At 40.6% G+C, this 15,811-nt stretch overlaps 1 protein-coding gene across 1 annotated transcript in view; it reads left to right on the top strand.

Annotated features, from left to right (window-relative positions):
* The window catches only part of LOC135706227 (probable ATP-dependent RNA helicase CG8611), a 180,209-nt gene extending 177,468 nt beyond the window's left edge, over positions 1-2,741 (top strand). The window contains exon 5 of the mRNA XM_065227793.1: positions 2,732-2,741. The gene's annotated coding sequence lies outside the window, so the exon portion shown is untranslated. The remainder of the gene's footprint in view (positions 1-2,731) is intronic.
* The last annotated feature ends 13,070 nt before the right edge of the window (positions 2,742-15,811 follow it).

Consider the following 15,811-nt stretch of genomic DNA (forward strand, 5'->3'; position numbering starts at 1 on the left):
GAAGTTGTCCACCCATGAGAAGAAAGTTCTGTACCGGGTGTCATTCTGGTAGACGTTCACCGAATCATAAGTACTCAACCGGAAAGTGGAAGCTGTGCCTCTACATTATGATCATGCTACTTGGGTAATCAGGAAGGATTATACCTAAAATTCTCAACAGCGATAATAAAAGCAGCAATATGTATACCTTTCAGTAGCTTCCTAATGCCAGCAGTCGCTGTTGAATACTGAAGTCGTCTAACTGAGCTATACAATTGTTGGTGAGATAGTCAAACGACTGTGATTTTCCATGACTTTGAACTTTTGAACACCCTAATAAATAAACAGGAGTATCTATTGATCCCTACATATGTGTGCATGTGCAAAGTTTGCTTCGATGATTTTAACACGAATGGAGATGGTAATTCTGATTCTGTTTCATGGAACAAGATGATTAAAACAACGTAATCCAATCTCCAGAGAAGCCCGGATGATTCTGCTGTCGAAACATATAAAGAAAGTTCAATTTTAATACCCTGCAGTATTGAAAAAATATCCCGAGAAGTTTTTGAAGACCTATGAGCACCTGATGGTTTTTGGAATAATTACGGAGACACCTGGTCTCATCAGAGAATATTTGAGAGACTTGTGTTGAATTTTTGGCCAGTTGAATGTCTTCAGAATAATACTTGTATTAATCTGAAGTATTGAAGAAAAATATATCCAGAGAAGGCTTTGGAGATCTCTGATCACCAAATATTTTCTAAGACATCTGGTTTCATGGAAGATTACCTAAGAGACGTGATTTGAATTTTTGATCACTGATCACCTGATGCTTTTTAAATAATGTGTAATCATCCTGGTGTCATAGTTAAATATTTGAGAGACGTGATTTGCATTTTAGGACAGTGTATTGCCAATTCAGACAAAAATTAGCATTTGGCGTTAGATTTGACAACCGAAATTGACAATCGTCACTGACAGCCAATGCCAATGAAAATTTGAAGCACTGAATCAAAACTATTCGCAGAAGGATATGTCCTCATAACAACGCGAAAAGCATCACAAAACATCAATAAAACTTTTGAAAGTTCGGATTAAAAATCGTACACCCAACCGGGGGATGTAAGATTCGCTTACACTTATGTGGAATTCATCATCAGAGGATGTTAGTGGAGACCGCATGCCCCGAGGATGCGATATACCTAGCTGCAGTCCAAAGCAAGAAAATTGGAGACCGAAAATGTAGAGTGTATTAGTGAGGTAAATTAGTTTTGTAAAAAAAAAATAGGAAACAGGATTGCCGACTGGACTCGAACCACGAACGTTGCGATCTTCAGACCTGTGCTTTTTCCACTACTCTCTCCATGCTTCTGAATATGTTTAGCCTAAAAGCAAACATGAGGCGCTCATTTTCTTGCATACTCGACTTCATATGCTTTTTCTGCTGGAGAGATTCGAGGCAGGTGTGTGCGTCGTTCTACAAGCTTACTGATTCATTAGAAAGCGTAGATAGAACACGAAATAAAAAAGACAAAAAACCATTACATCGCCTGCATGGTCAATTTCTTACATTCGTTGCGATGTTCATGATAGAAAACGGAACTAACATTCATTGCAGTAGGTTTTTGGTTTGTGTGTAGATAAATGAAGTTTGTGTACCGATTTATAGCGTTACATTCCCGATTTGCAAAATTTAGATAGAAGAAAATAAAGATTTAAAATATTTATAGTACAAAGTGATGCAGTCTAGGGGTATTCAACTCTGCACACCTTAATTCGTGCCGAGTGATTGAGTTGTGCCGAAAGCTGTGCCAAGCGCTGTGTCGAACGAAGGTTAATCAAAGTATGCCTATCAAGCCGTCAATATTCCATGAGTTTGGCTTCCCCTTAAAAGTTATGACTTTTGTGATTGTGTTTACATTCTCAATTTTTCTGATGGATGGATGGCAAGTATTCAGCTTCATTCTCATTAGAGCGTTAGTGGGTCAAGAGGTGGAAGAGGAACTGGAAACCATCAAACCAATATGGTGTTCAAGTAAATTCCACAAGATTCTGGCTCGATGTCCTTTTTCAATTGTTGATTCAAAACAACACACAGAAACAAAGGAGAAACCCGATCGATGAAGAATGAAATTACTCCCCGACTAAAGTAAACCCAGAACTGGAATGAGCAATAGTGTAATCCCACGCTAGGAGCAACATCGTCGAACCAGTTTTAAATCATCTGATCGACTCGGAAGTGCGTGTCCTTAAAAATATAACCCAAGCCTATCGTACCTCCTAATTACACACCACCAATATACCAAACGTACCACCGATGAAAACTATCAAACATCTCCCCCTGATCATCTGTCATGCTTCGAAAATTGGATTCTCGGCCACCGAAAACTTCAGCGGAAGCACTTTATCCGGCGCCTGTAGGTCTTTATAGAACTCGAGCAGATTCCGCCCAATCCACTCGGCTCCACACAGATGACAGACGTGGGCGATTCTGGATTCAAGAGCTAATAGCATTCTATGGTCATCCCTATAAAGTCCTGTGGTCATGCCATCGAAGTCCATGCCAATTGAAACTAATGACTGACAAGAATATCCGAGGAAAAACAGAGGAGAAAATGTGAAAATCTTCGTCCCGAAGATACTCGGCAAGACTGGTATTCAAATCTGGCCACCCCCTATGATAAGCTTGTTTTCTTCTTTATTGTCCATTCTGCATAATACAAATGTTAATGTACCTCAACTCTCGCAGAAGATCCCGCGTATAAAATGCTAAGTTCAGATAAAGTATTCTGGAATAACGCCTCCAATGGGGGTGATCTTTGGGTAAACCATGCGGGCGAGAATGTGAGCAGCGTTGGGAAAGTTTGCGATATTTCACGAAGTTCATCAAGGAAAGCGCGAGTCGTATTGAGTTTTGCAATACTGAATGTGAGCATTCATCAAGCTCGATGCTCATAGTTCCTTCGTAGTACTTTTCGAACGAATAACAGCATAGCGTAGGTGATCGATCATCCCCTTCGTATGGGTTTCCATTTGCTTAATATTGATGAAATTGTTGGTATAGCCTTCCGAATTTATCACCAAATCGTCTCTAGAGGTAACTCATTTCCGCCGTCTTGACTGCCGTACCGACAAGAACCGGTCATGGTGTAGATGAACTCGACTGAAGTGAGGCCCGAATAGAAGCTGTTCTAGATAAAGACACGATTCGCTGAGATTTGTGCTGTGATTCGGAAGAGACGGACTTAGTTTTGCTAGGTTTGAAGAAATTGACGATTCAGACAATACTTACAAAAGTTTTCGAAAGATCCTCAACATCCGCTGGGTACCCGTTTGTCGTTTTTAAATTCTTGATTGAATCCTTGTATCACCAGTTTTATGATCCTATGTATGCCACTCTCTCACTACCTTCATTTGTGAGTGAACAAAGTATTGAACCGAGTAGTAAACCTTAGCAACGATTGGCAAAACGTCAACACTCAACAGTGATGCCGTTTTATATTATATTGTTTGTGTCCTACTTATCAAAGTGTGCCTTAATGTGCCCATGCTGTGTTTCAACACAGTGTGCACAGTTGATTGCCTATTGGATGCAGTCGATAATCGAGCTGATAATCCAGACGCCGTACAACCCAATCATGCCTAAAATATACTGAAAATTCATCCTGCATTCTAGACTGCAATCTAGTTAGATTAGGCAAGTTTTTATAGCGATCCTTGAGTGATCCAGCTATAATCAACACGTTCGAAGCCGTGAACCAATCCATCTAACGGGCCAGCGGAAAACAGTTAATTTTGTCCTTAAACTAAACGGGCAATAAACGATATTTCTTACTCTCAAGATTCCGAAATATATTTCATGGTAAAATGCTTGATATTCGGGACCAACAGAGTTCTTTGATATCCGCAGAACCTCTCTTGAAAGGTCAGAAAATGAGACATGAGACATGAGAAATTCAATTCATTTAATAATATGTTTTTGTGTCAGTGTTTGGAATGTATGACCACTGCGGTTGTGTCTTCTTCTTGTTTCTGAAAAATCAATGAATTCTAAGATTTCTGTGAACTGGCAATAAGAAGTTTAGAATAATTAAATATATTATAATAACAATACTATCGACTCTTTCGCTTAGCTGACGAATCCAATTTTTAGCGATGATTTACCTTCACGTGTGGTAAACCATATTAAAATTTATTTAATGTTTCAAATGTAATTAGTTCAGCAAATTATTTAATTTGATGAAAACAGTATTCGCGCCCCACGATGTAATTTGATGATTGTTGCTAACTTTTTTCAACGCTAGATGGTGCGTGAGGCAACATTTTTGGGGTCGCCATTGTTAATATGATATATTTGTCATAATACTTGATCATCCTGAAGTATTGACAAAAATATCCAAAGAAGTTTAGTACCTGATCACCCGATGCTCTTTGAAAAAATTTGTGAGATACGTGGTTTACCTGAAGCCTGAAGGCTTGAAAAAATATTTTGAGTACTTTATGGAGATCTCTGATTACCTGAAGGGATATGAAATAATTTCAGAGTCGCTTGGTATCATATGAGAAAATATCTTAAGGGGTGTGATTTGGATTGTTGATTATTTTATGTAGATCGCTGATGATACTTGAAACAATTTTTGAGCAACCTGGTATCGTGGGTGTGTATCTGAGCGACGTGATTTAATTTGTTGGACAGTTGAAGAACATCAGAATAATACTTGATCAAAATGAAGACTAGCAAAAATATCATGAGAAGTTTTTGAAGATCTCTGATCACCTTTGATCGGTCTTTGGTCACCTGGTATCATGAGAGAATGGAAATGAAATTAAAATGCATAATGCACTTTTTGGTTTGAAAATGTTTCTTTCACTTGCGACTTGTACTTTTAACTGTACAACTGTCAAAAATATCTCTTACCTGGTACGCAACTGAACAGTAATGACGTTTTTACGTGCTACGGGATATGACACGGAACGCTAAATACCGCATGCGTGATAATGTATGCACCATCGTACAAATAAGGTTCCCGTTTAACCTGTGCATACAATGCCTTGGTTTTCTTTGCATGCACGTAACCTATAGCTCATACCGTAGTAGCATAGAGGTAACTCTAAGACAAGAAGGTCCCGAAATAACGTGCTCAACTTTTTGGCTCAGCTCTGGTACTCTCTTCGGTCCCAAGCTAATCGATTCACCCCTCGAAACATGGGAAAATCCACCAACCCTTCATTTTATCTGTCAAACTTTCATAGCGAATCAACACAAACATCATGTAAAGGGTGATACGGTCAAAATTTGGTCAATATCAACTTGACGTATTTCTTTCAATTTTGCATTTAAAAAACCTGAACACCCCTCATTTTGAAGGTGTGTGTGTGTAGAATGTTGCTCCTATTTTGATTTTGGAATTCACTCTTCAGTTGTCAAAATGCCGTCCAAGCAAGAAGAGCAGCGTATCAAAATTTTGCTCGCGCATCGCGAAAATCCGAGCTACTCGCACGCAAAGTTGGCAAAATCGCTAAAAGTTGCCAAATCAACCGTTACAAATGTAATTAAAGTGTTTGGGGAACGTTTGTCGTCAGCCAGGAAGTCTAGATCGGGGGGAAATCGAAAACCGGAAGCCGCTGAGACGACAAAGAGAGTTGCCGGTAGTTTCAAGCGAAACCCTAACCTCTCTCTCCGAGATGCCGCAAATAAGCTGGGTGTATCGTCTACAACCGTGCATCGAGCCAAAAAACGAGCCGGACTATCGACTTACAAGAAGGTAGTGACTCCAAATCGCGATGATAAACAAAATACGACGGCCAAAGCGCGATCCCGGAGGCTGTACACGACGATGCTGACGAAGTTTGACTGCGTGGTAATGGACGACGAAACCTACGTCAAAGCCGACTACAAGCAGCTTCCGGGACAGGAGTTTTATACGGCAAAAGGAAGGGGAAAGGTAGCAGATGTTTTCAAGCACATGAAACTGTCAAAGTTCGCAAAGAAATATCTGGTTTGGCAAGCCATCTGCACCTGTGGCTTGAAAAACAGCATTTTCATAGCTTCCGGGACTGTCAACCAAGAAATTTACGTGAAAGAGTGTTTGAATAAACGTCTGCTGCCTTTCCTGAAGAAACACGGTTGTTCCGTACTGTTTTGGCCGGATTTGGCATCTTGCCATTACGGTAAAAAGGCCATGGAGTGGTACGCCGCCAACAACGTGCAGGTGGTTCCCAAGGACAAGAACCCTCCCAACACGCCAGAGCTCCGCCCAATTGAGAAATACTGGGCTATTGTTAAGCGGAACCTAAAGAAGACCAAAAAAACTGCTAAGAGCGAGCAGCAGTTCAAGGCAAACTGGCTTTCTGCGGCGAAGAAGGTGGACAAGGTGGCTGTACAAAATCTGATGGCAGGGGTCAAGCGTAAGGCCCGGCAATTCGGATTTGGAAAAGCGGAAGCCTAACTGAATATTTTTCCTGAATTTTATACAAATTGAACTTGAAAAAGAAATATAATTTGATTTTTTAAATAAACGATTTCACCGATTTACACGCGTTTTCCCTTGACCAAATTTTGACCATATCACCCTTTAGTAGTAGAATTTCGACTGGAATGGGGTACGTTAATCGTTTGCTTGGGACCAATAGGCTAGTCAAGTAGTGAGCCAATTTAAAATCGTTAGTGTCGAATTGATTGTTGCTATTATTCTCCTTTGGTCACGACATCAAGGTCATCAATGCCAGCTCCAGTCGTTTTGTATTCGCGAAAAATCCGGTCGAACTTGAGGAAATGTTCACGCAAACTGTTGTCGTCCTGCCAAAGAGTCATCATCTGCTTTTTCAAGTGTACACGGCTCGCTATGCTTCGTCGCTCAAAAATCCGTTGCAGTGCCTGCCAAATTGCTTTCGGCGTCGGTTTGTCCTGGATGTATTCCAATTGGCTGTCGTTAATGCGGGAAATCAACAACGATCGACATCGCTTATCCTTCTTCTGCCTTTTCTCGATCGCCTTTGTCTTTTCTCGTCCGTTCCTCCGCCTGGTCCTCCGTCTTGATCTTAAGCTCTTCCATACAAGGCCCCACAAAGTCACTTTCAATCGAAAATCGTCAAGCGACGATGAAGCTGTCAACCATCACTTTCAATTCGTGCAGTTTTTTTTTGACTTGTGTTGATATTTCACTCGGTTCATTTGGCGTATGCGCATACACAGCAAAAAAAATAATTTTGATATCACATCAAAGTGGATGCACTTTGTATCGATGTCCTTTCGGATAAACTCCACGATAGTGGGCTTTCACCAATTATGAACAACTATTTGAGCAACTTGTTGTCTGAGAAATATATGAGCTTTTCTCATGGAAACTCGACAACTTCACGAATTAGTTACATGGGTCTCCCCCAGGGCTCATGTTTAAGCCCCCTTCTTTATAATTTTTACGTTAAAGACATTGATGGTTGTCTTGATGAAAATTGCTCGCTAAGGCAGCTTGCAGATGACGGCGTTGTGTCCGTTATAGGGCCAAGTGCACCGGACCTGCAAGGACCATTGCAAGATACCTTAGACAATTTGTCTACTTGGGCTATGAAGCTGGGTATCAAATTCTCTCCGGAGAAAACTGAGTTGGTTGTTTTTTCTAGGAAGCATCATCCTGCACAGTTACAGCTTCAACTAAAGGGTAGAACAATCACTCAAAGTATATCTTTCAAGTATTTAGGTGTCTGGTTCGATTCCAAATGCACATGGGGAAAACATATTGCGTATGTGAAACAAAAATGCCAACAAAGAATCAATTTTCTTCGTACAATTACTGGAACTTGGTGGGGAGCACACCCGGAAGATCTGATCAGGTTGTATCGAACAACCATCTTGTCGGTCCTAGAGTACGGTAGCTTCTGCTTTCAATCCGCGGCGAAAACACATATCTTGAAGCTGCAACGAGTTCAATACCGTTGCCTCCGAATCGCGCTTGGCTGTATGCACTCGACGCATACGATGAGCCTCGAAGTACTCGCGGGTGTTCTCCCACTGACAGATCGTTTCGCTGAGCTGTCTTTCCGGTTCCTCATCCGTTGTGAAGTATTGAATCCTTTGGTAATAGAACACTTTGAGAAGCTGCTCGACCAAAATCCTCAAACAAGATTCATGAGTTTGTACTATGAGTACATGACGCTGGAGGTTGGTCCTTCTTCATTAATCTCCAATCGTGATTGCTTCCAAGCCTTCTATAGTTCCTCTGTAAATTTTGATCTGACCATGATGCAAGAAATCCATGGAATACCAGATCACCATCGGTCGATGGTTGTTCCCTCAATTTTTGCAATCAAGTACCACCATGTAAGTAACGATAAAAGATTTTTCACAGATGGGTCAACCATAAATGCTTCCACTGGATCTGGTGTATTTAATCAATTTCATAGCGCCTCCTATAAACTGCAGAAACCATGCTCCGTATACGTTGCGGAACTCGCAGCTATATTTTACGCAGTAGAGCGAATTGCCTCACTACCTTCTGACCATTATTTCTTAGCTCATTGGAGGCTATTCGTTCAATGAGGCCGATGAAGCACTCCTCGTATTTCCTGCCTGAAATACGATCTAAACTGAGTGCTTTATCTAACTGCTCCTATACTATCACCTTAGCTTGGGTCCCATCTCATTGCTCAATTCCGGGTAATGAGAAAGCGGACTCATTGGCTAAGGTGGGCGCTATGGAAGGCGATATTTTTGAGCGACAAATCGCCTTCAACGAATTTTTCTCCATTGCTCGCCACAAGTCCTCATCAGTTGGCAACAAAAATGGAATGAGGGTGAATTGGGAAGATGGTTACATTCTATTCTCCCACAGGTGTCGAACAAACCATGGTTCAAAGGGTTGGACATGAGCCGCGACTTTATACGCGTTATATCAAGGCTTATGTCCAATCACTGCTCGTTAGACTCGCACTTCTATCGAATTGGGCTCTCAGGCAGCAATTTATGTGCGTGTGGCAGTGGTTATCACGATATCGAGCATGTTGTTTGGTCGTGTACCTTACACCGTGTTGCCAGATCTGAGTTATCCACATCCCTCAGGGCCCGAGGAAAACAACCCGCGATACCCGTTAGAGATGTCTTGGCGAGCCGAGACCTTGACTATTTGAATTTAATTTATGTGTTTTTAAAACGGATAGATTTGAGGATTTAGAAGTTAGTGTCATCTTGTGTTCTCCCAAGTTGTTAGCTACCCATCGGTGTACCCCCATGTTTGTCTTTTTCATCAGAGTGTCGCCTAGTTCGAGATCAAGAGCACATTGCTCTCTAAACCTTGTGTTCACAATCCCTACCCTGCCATCCATTTGTTACAATTTGTTACCCCTAACCTCGAGATAGCCGCGAGTAATCGGCCCCCGCTTTACTAACGTTAGTTTTAAGTAATTTTGTTATCTAAACAATGAATATCGGCTCCGCAAAGCTACAGCAAATGAGCCTGGAAAAATAAACGAATAATTAAAAAAAAAAAAAAAAAAGTGGATGCACTACAATCAACAATCAAAACGAAACTAACGATTTTAAATTGGCTCACCACTTTAGTAGCCTATTGGTCCCAAGCAAACGATTAACGTACCCTATTCTAGTTGAAATTCTATTACTACACTATGTTTGTTTTGATTCGCTATGAAAGTTTGACAGATAACATCAGGGGTGTGTGGATTCATGCAGAACATGCAGGGGTGAGTGAAATAGCTTGGGACTGCTTGGGACCGTTGTTCTGGTACTGAGTGATCCAAAAATAATAATGATTTTCTTCGGGACCCAGTGGTCTTAGAGTTACCTCTATGCTACAATCATGTCGAAAATTTCATGTAATTTTTATGACCACATAAATAAACAAATGCGGTAAAAGCAGCGTAATGTCAGTTCATGCATTGTATTAATGATAATTTTGTCCTTTTTAGCAAGTAATATTACACCATATTTTCGACATGATTGTAGTGCATCCACTTTGACGTGATATCAAAATTATTTTTTTGCTGTGTAGATCTGTGCACGTGGATGTCACATGTATCATTGTCGGGTGGTTTGTTGACCCATCAATATGGGTATTTTTTTGAATCGGAGTGACGTCTAGAGATCGAAAATTGATATGCGACGTCATTTTGAAATCCAAGAGGGCGGCTTCCAGTTTAAGAAAAAGTGGGAAATGCTGTCAAATACTCTCAATAATGGTACTTTTGGTATCGCGATGATGTCTAGAGGATGAAATTCGATATTCGACGTCATTTTGAAATGGTGGCTTCCGATTTACGAAAAAGTGAAAATACAGTCAAATACACATCAATATTGGTATTTATAAAATTGATATGCGACGCCATTTCGAGATCCTTGATGGCAGCTTCCGATTTCAGATTAAGTGGCAAAAACTATCAATATAGGTATTTTTGGAATCGGGGTGGCATCTAGAGACCAGAAATTGATATCCGACGCCATTTTGAAATCCAATATGGCAGCTTCCTATTTCAGAAAAAAATGGGAATTGCTAATGCCGTCCCATCAATAGGGTGTTTTTCAAATCGAGGTGACGTCTGGAGATTGTAAATCAATATCCGACGCCATTTTGAAATCCATGATGGCGGCTTCCGGTTTGAGAAAAAGATGAAAATTCTATTAAATACCCTAGCAAACGGATTTTTTAGAATCAGGGTAACGTCTAGACGCCGGAAATCGATATCCGACGCCATTTTGTAATCCAATACGGCGGCTTCCGATTTGCGGATAAGTGTAAAATATCCTAAAATATGGTTCTTTTCAGAATGAGGATGAGACGTAGATGCTGAAAATTGATGTCACGCCGTCTTTAAATCGAAGAACTGTGAAATACTGTCAAATACCGATCAATGCGGGTTTTTTGGAATCGGGCTGACAGAAGCCAGAAATCGATGTCCGACGCCGTCTTGAAATTCAAGATGAAGGCTGCTGATTTGAGAAGAAGTGTCAAATAGCCATCGCATTGCATGGCATCGAATATCGATTTTCAGCATCTGCGCGTCGTCCTCGTTCCGAAAATACCCAGATCTGAGGGTATTTGACACTTTTTGCGAAACCCGATGGCCGCCATATTGGATTCCAAAATGGTATCGGATATCTATTTTCGGCATCCACACGTTGTCCCCATTCCGAAAATACCCATATTGTAGGGTATTTGACTCTTTCTGAACCCTGATGGCCGCCATATTGGATTCCAAAGTGGTATCTGATATCGATTTTCGGCATCTACGCGTTGTCCCTGTTCCGAAAATAACCATACTGTCGGGTCTTTGACACTTTTTTTCTGAAACCCTATGGCCGCCATACACAGAAAATAATTCTGAATTTTAACTATCGCGTAAAATCTCCCTTCGTTTAATTTTGATCTATACTTGGCATAAACTGCGAAATCGTTTACAAGCTTGCCAAATCTAGCGTTAATTTTATGTACGCTATATGTCGCAGAAATTTACATGAACAGTGTAGACGTGGATTTGGAAGTCTACATAAGGAATGCAACTAAGCTTGCTAAGGAGGACCCGTTTTGAGGGATTGTTTAAATCAAAAGACTTTAAACTTCTTGACTTGGATTTGATAGTAAGTGGTACATAGTACATTGATCGCACCACTGAGCATGAGGAAGTGTACATTGCAGTTAGAGAATGAATGTAATCCGGGTAAAACCAAAATGTAACAACGATAGAGGAATACATGATTTTTGTGATTACGCTATTGCTCATGTCATTCCGAAGGCCAGAAAAGCTCTCAGTGCAATAATTATTATAAAATGTTGGGAGAGCCAGACAGCTAGTTGCCCTTAGTGGCAGTGAATTTCAGGGAAATTTACTAACGGAACTAATTTATGGGAGAGTATTAGTTATGCAGATAATAGTACCATTCGGCCGAGTATTCGGCGTTTACAACATTCAGTTCTTCTCAGCTAACAAGTGGCCGACAAGTTTTTTTGAGCAAAATTTTGAGACTACTAAGCTTGATATTTGGCCTAAGTATTCGGCCGACTACTATGACGGCTGAATATTCGGTGCAGCACTAGTGTCAACCCCAAACTAATCACCTACCAAAAATCAGGTTCTTCTGCAGATTGCTGTATATAAGAAGCCTACTGTGATGATTTTGACGTGTTACACTGACAGGTTTCTTCTCATGTTTGACTAGTTTTGAACGAGCGTGAAATAAATTTAACAAACAGACTGGTATAATTAACATTAGCAAGCCACTTCAGAAAATAATCGCTACATGAAAGCAGAGTTATTCTATAAGGATTCGATTGCTTACATTACTGAACCTAACCCAATTACAATCAAAACTGTATCCGTTTGTTAGGCAGTTGCAGAAAAAAAACACACCAACGACGAACGAAGGAAAATCCGAGGAAAATCCCATCCACGTCGATTAGCTCCTATTCATTTCAAATTAGCCCAACCATGAATGGCCTGTTATTCTTCATCAGCTCACTGATCAAAATCACAAGCTCGTCATCTGTCTAAATTTATGAGCTCACATACCAATCGCATCATTCACTCCTTTACTCGCCCAATACGCATCATGTGTTCTTCCGATGCTCAGCGGAACGAAAACCAGCCGGAAGTGTGAAGCGCGCATTACACAGATGGTGGCAAACCGAAATCGAAAAGAGATTTAGATTCTCGCCGCTAGATAGACAGTAGTAGGTACCTACCTACAGCGAGAACCACCAACCGCCAAACTAGAATGGCAGTGGCAAATCCTCTTATCACCTTCTGCTAAAGAACGATTTGATTCCAATCTCGGAGGATTGTTTCAAATTATGCACTCGCACAGTGCTCGAAAAGGCTCATCATTGCCCGCGATCAACTCATCATTCTAATTTGAAGAGATCCTCTCGAGTGATAAGCACCACTCCACTATGCTCACTCGCTGCAAAACAACCACCCATAAAGTGGTACAATTAGGCCTGGTCGGTCGGGTGTCAACAGCCAGCCACTTCCCTGCTCAAGTGGGAGAAACATACTGCCATGCCACCGACGACATAACGGTAGCAGTGGATTATCTCGACCTCAACTGCAGCGCGACGAAAACTGATGAGGGGAGATTAGCATCTTGCTCGTTGCTCATCGTCGACCGTACGACGACGGACGCAAACATAAATCATAGAAGGCTGTGCGCACTTCTGTCAAAGAGGCGTGCATTGAGCTTCTGAGAGCCTGCTGTGGTAAATTTCAACAAAATGTGGTCAATCCACAGAAACCGTCCGACTCAGTTCTGTAAAAATTATGGCGAAATGCAGCCCGTACTGGCACGGTGCATCTTCCGGGTTCATTTCACGCTTGAAATCGTAATCATCATCGGCACTTGCCGGTTCACCGAAAGGATGCTTTGAATAATTTATGATCTCACTCTCTTCTCACATATATGCCCGGTGTGTCATAATCACCATCGGGAGGTTGTGGGGGAACGGCGAGGAAATGCTCCCTCTCGCTGATGAATGGAAAGGAGTAGATTGAGGCCACAGTCGAACAACGGCAAGCACGTCGTCGAGTTGGCCTCAGCGAAGGATGATGGAAGGGACTCCTTTTTCGGAATTGTGTGCAAAATGCGACGACCACTCAATTAGTTTGTTAATGAAATATTGTAACGAATCACATTTAATGGAAACCATCATCATTCATCCATCACTAAGGAACTATGTGTGTGTGAAAACGTGAGTTTGAGTGCCTCCGTAGAGGCGGAGGCAGGTGCGGTGTGTACTACTGATGCATCTAATGATAGAATGCTCATTTGATAAAAAAAAATTTTGTACTTTGATCGAAACCCACATTAAATCACAAATCAATCTCACGTGTCTTGCTCGCATGTGCTGGAGTAGCTTAAAGCCTGGTTAAAAGTAATTCTGTCCGTGGGTTGCAAAGCACCACATTTTTCTGGGTTCCATGGTTTGTGACTATGAACCATGTTATTCAACAGTTGAGAATATTTTTCAGAATCGGCCAGAGTTGATCTATTTTTACTAGTTTTATTTGGTTTGCACTGGGCCATATCAACTAGACCTGTGCGCCAGTCATTTAAGGTGAAAGTTAATGCTTTTCCGTTGATACTGAATCCACACCCGTTCAAACCACACCCAAATTCGAAATGCACCAATACCAACAAGCATCGCAAATTACAAAAATTGGAAGTATTGAAATTTTAAACATATTCGTAAACACAATATTATTGTATATTTATAATAATTCTACTACTGAAATAACAACTTCAATTCCAAGATTCCAAGTTCAGGGTAGTCCTACTAATGCTCAGGGAAGTCTTGTCATAGTTCAGGGAAGGCCTGCCGAACTTCAGCGAAGTCCTGATGAAGTGCAGGGAAGCCATACCGAAAGTTCTGCCGAAGTTCAGGAAAGTCCTTCCGAAGTTCAGGGAAGCCTTGCCGAAGTTCAGGGAACTCCTGCCGATAGATTTTTCGACTGGTACGTATAGAGATTTCTTTTATATGGCTTTCTTAGTCTAGGGTAATCCAAACAGGGAAATGCAAAACTAACTGTTTGGATTACCCTAGATTGAGAAAGCCATATAAAAGAAATCTCCTGCCGAAGTTCAGAGAAGTTCTGCCGAAGTTCAGGGTAGTCCTGCTGTAGTTCAGGGAAGGCCTGTCAAAGTCCAGGGATTTCCTGCTGAAGTTCAGCGAAGTCCTGCCGAAGTTCAGCGAAGTCTTGCCTAAGTTCAGAGAAGTTCTGCCGAAGTTCAGGGAAGTTCTGCCGAAGTGCATGTAATTATCTAATTATCTTTAAAAATTCCAAGATATATCAAAATACCTTCTTCAAAAAGGCTGAAATATTCACAGAATATCATGAAATGCTTGTGAAACAACTTGTGAAAATCGATGATCATATTTTTTCCCTTGATTTGTTTTCCGTGCTGAGTAACAATGTTTTCGACGCCAGGGAGGCAGCTCCCACGATGATCAAACAAATGATTAAACAATATTTTATTTAGCAATGGCAAAGGTGGGTTATTTCCTAAAAAGTATAATTTATCTAATTATCTTTAAAAAAAATCAGGATACATCAGCATACCTTCATCAAAAAGGCTGAAATTTTTACAAAATATAGTCAAATACTTCTGAAACAACTTGTTGAATTTAAAGATCAAATTGGTTTAAAAAAAATATTTTATTGATCAATGGCAAAGGTGGATTATTTCTACAATATTTGAAGATATAGTTCAATTTATCTAATTATCTTTAAAAATACCGAGATATCGATTGAGTCGGCGGTGGCGTAGAAGCTGTTTTAGCCTCGGTGGCGGCGGTGGCGTGTATTGGCGTATTACTTTAGTCGTCGTAAAAATATCGCATTTTCATCTTGAATTCAAGTAAGTTAACATAAATGAAACACAAACGTTTGATTGGAATTTGTGACATGTTATAGAAAGTTCCATTTAAAATTAGCTGCCGTAAACACCATCGTATCTTTTCGGAGCAGGATCGGAATTTTGTCAAAGGTTATTAGGATGAATGCTCGATCTTTGTAAAGATTTTGAATAAACAATATGAGCAACATTGATATTAGTTTTGACGTAGACTACGCCTTACGGGAAGATACAGGGGGTAAAATCTAAAATTGCGACCGTCACAAAAGGTGTTAGGCTGAGAACGCTTATAACTTTGTCATCTATAGATTAAATTGAAATCCAAATACGCCAATCGATATGAAATAACTCTACAAATCTTCTAAAATATATACTTTTCCATTTAAAAAAAAATCTTTTGACATTTTTCAAGTAAAACGTGTTAATTGTATCACTGAATTGACGAAGAAAATGTTTTCCCCAACCCAGTCATCA

The sequence above is a fragment of the Ochlerotatus camptorhynchus genome, unplaced genomic scaffold (assembly GCF_037179485.1).
Source record: "Ochlerotatus camptorhynchus isolate MF236.1 unplaced genomic scaffold, CSIRO-AGI_Acam_v1.1 ptg000276l, whole genome shotgun sequence".
NCBI lineage: Eukaryota > Metazoa > Arthropoda > Insecta > Diptera > Culicidae > Ochlerotatus > Ochlerotatus camptorhynchus.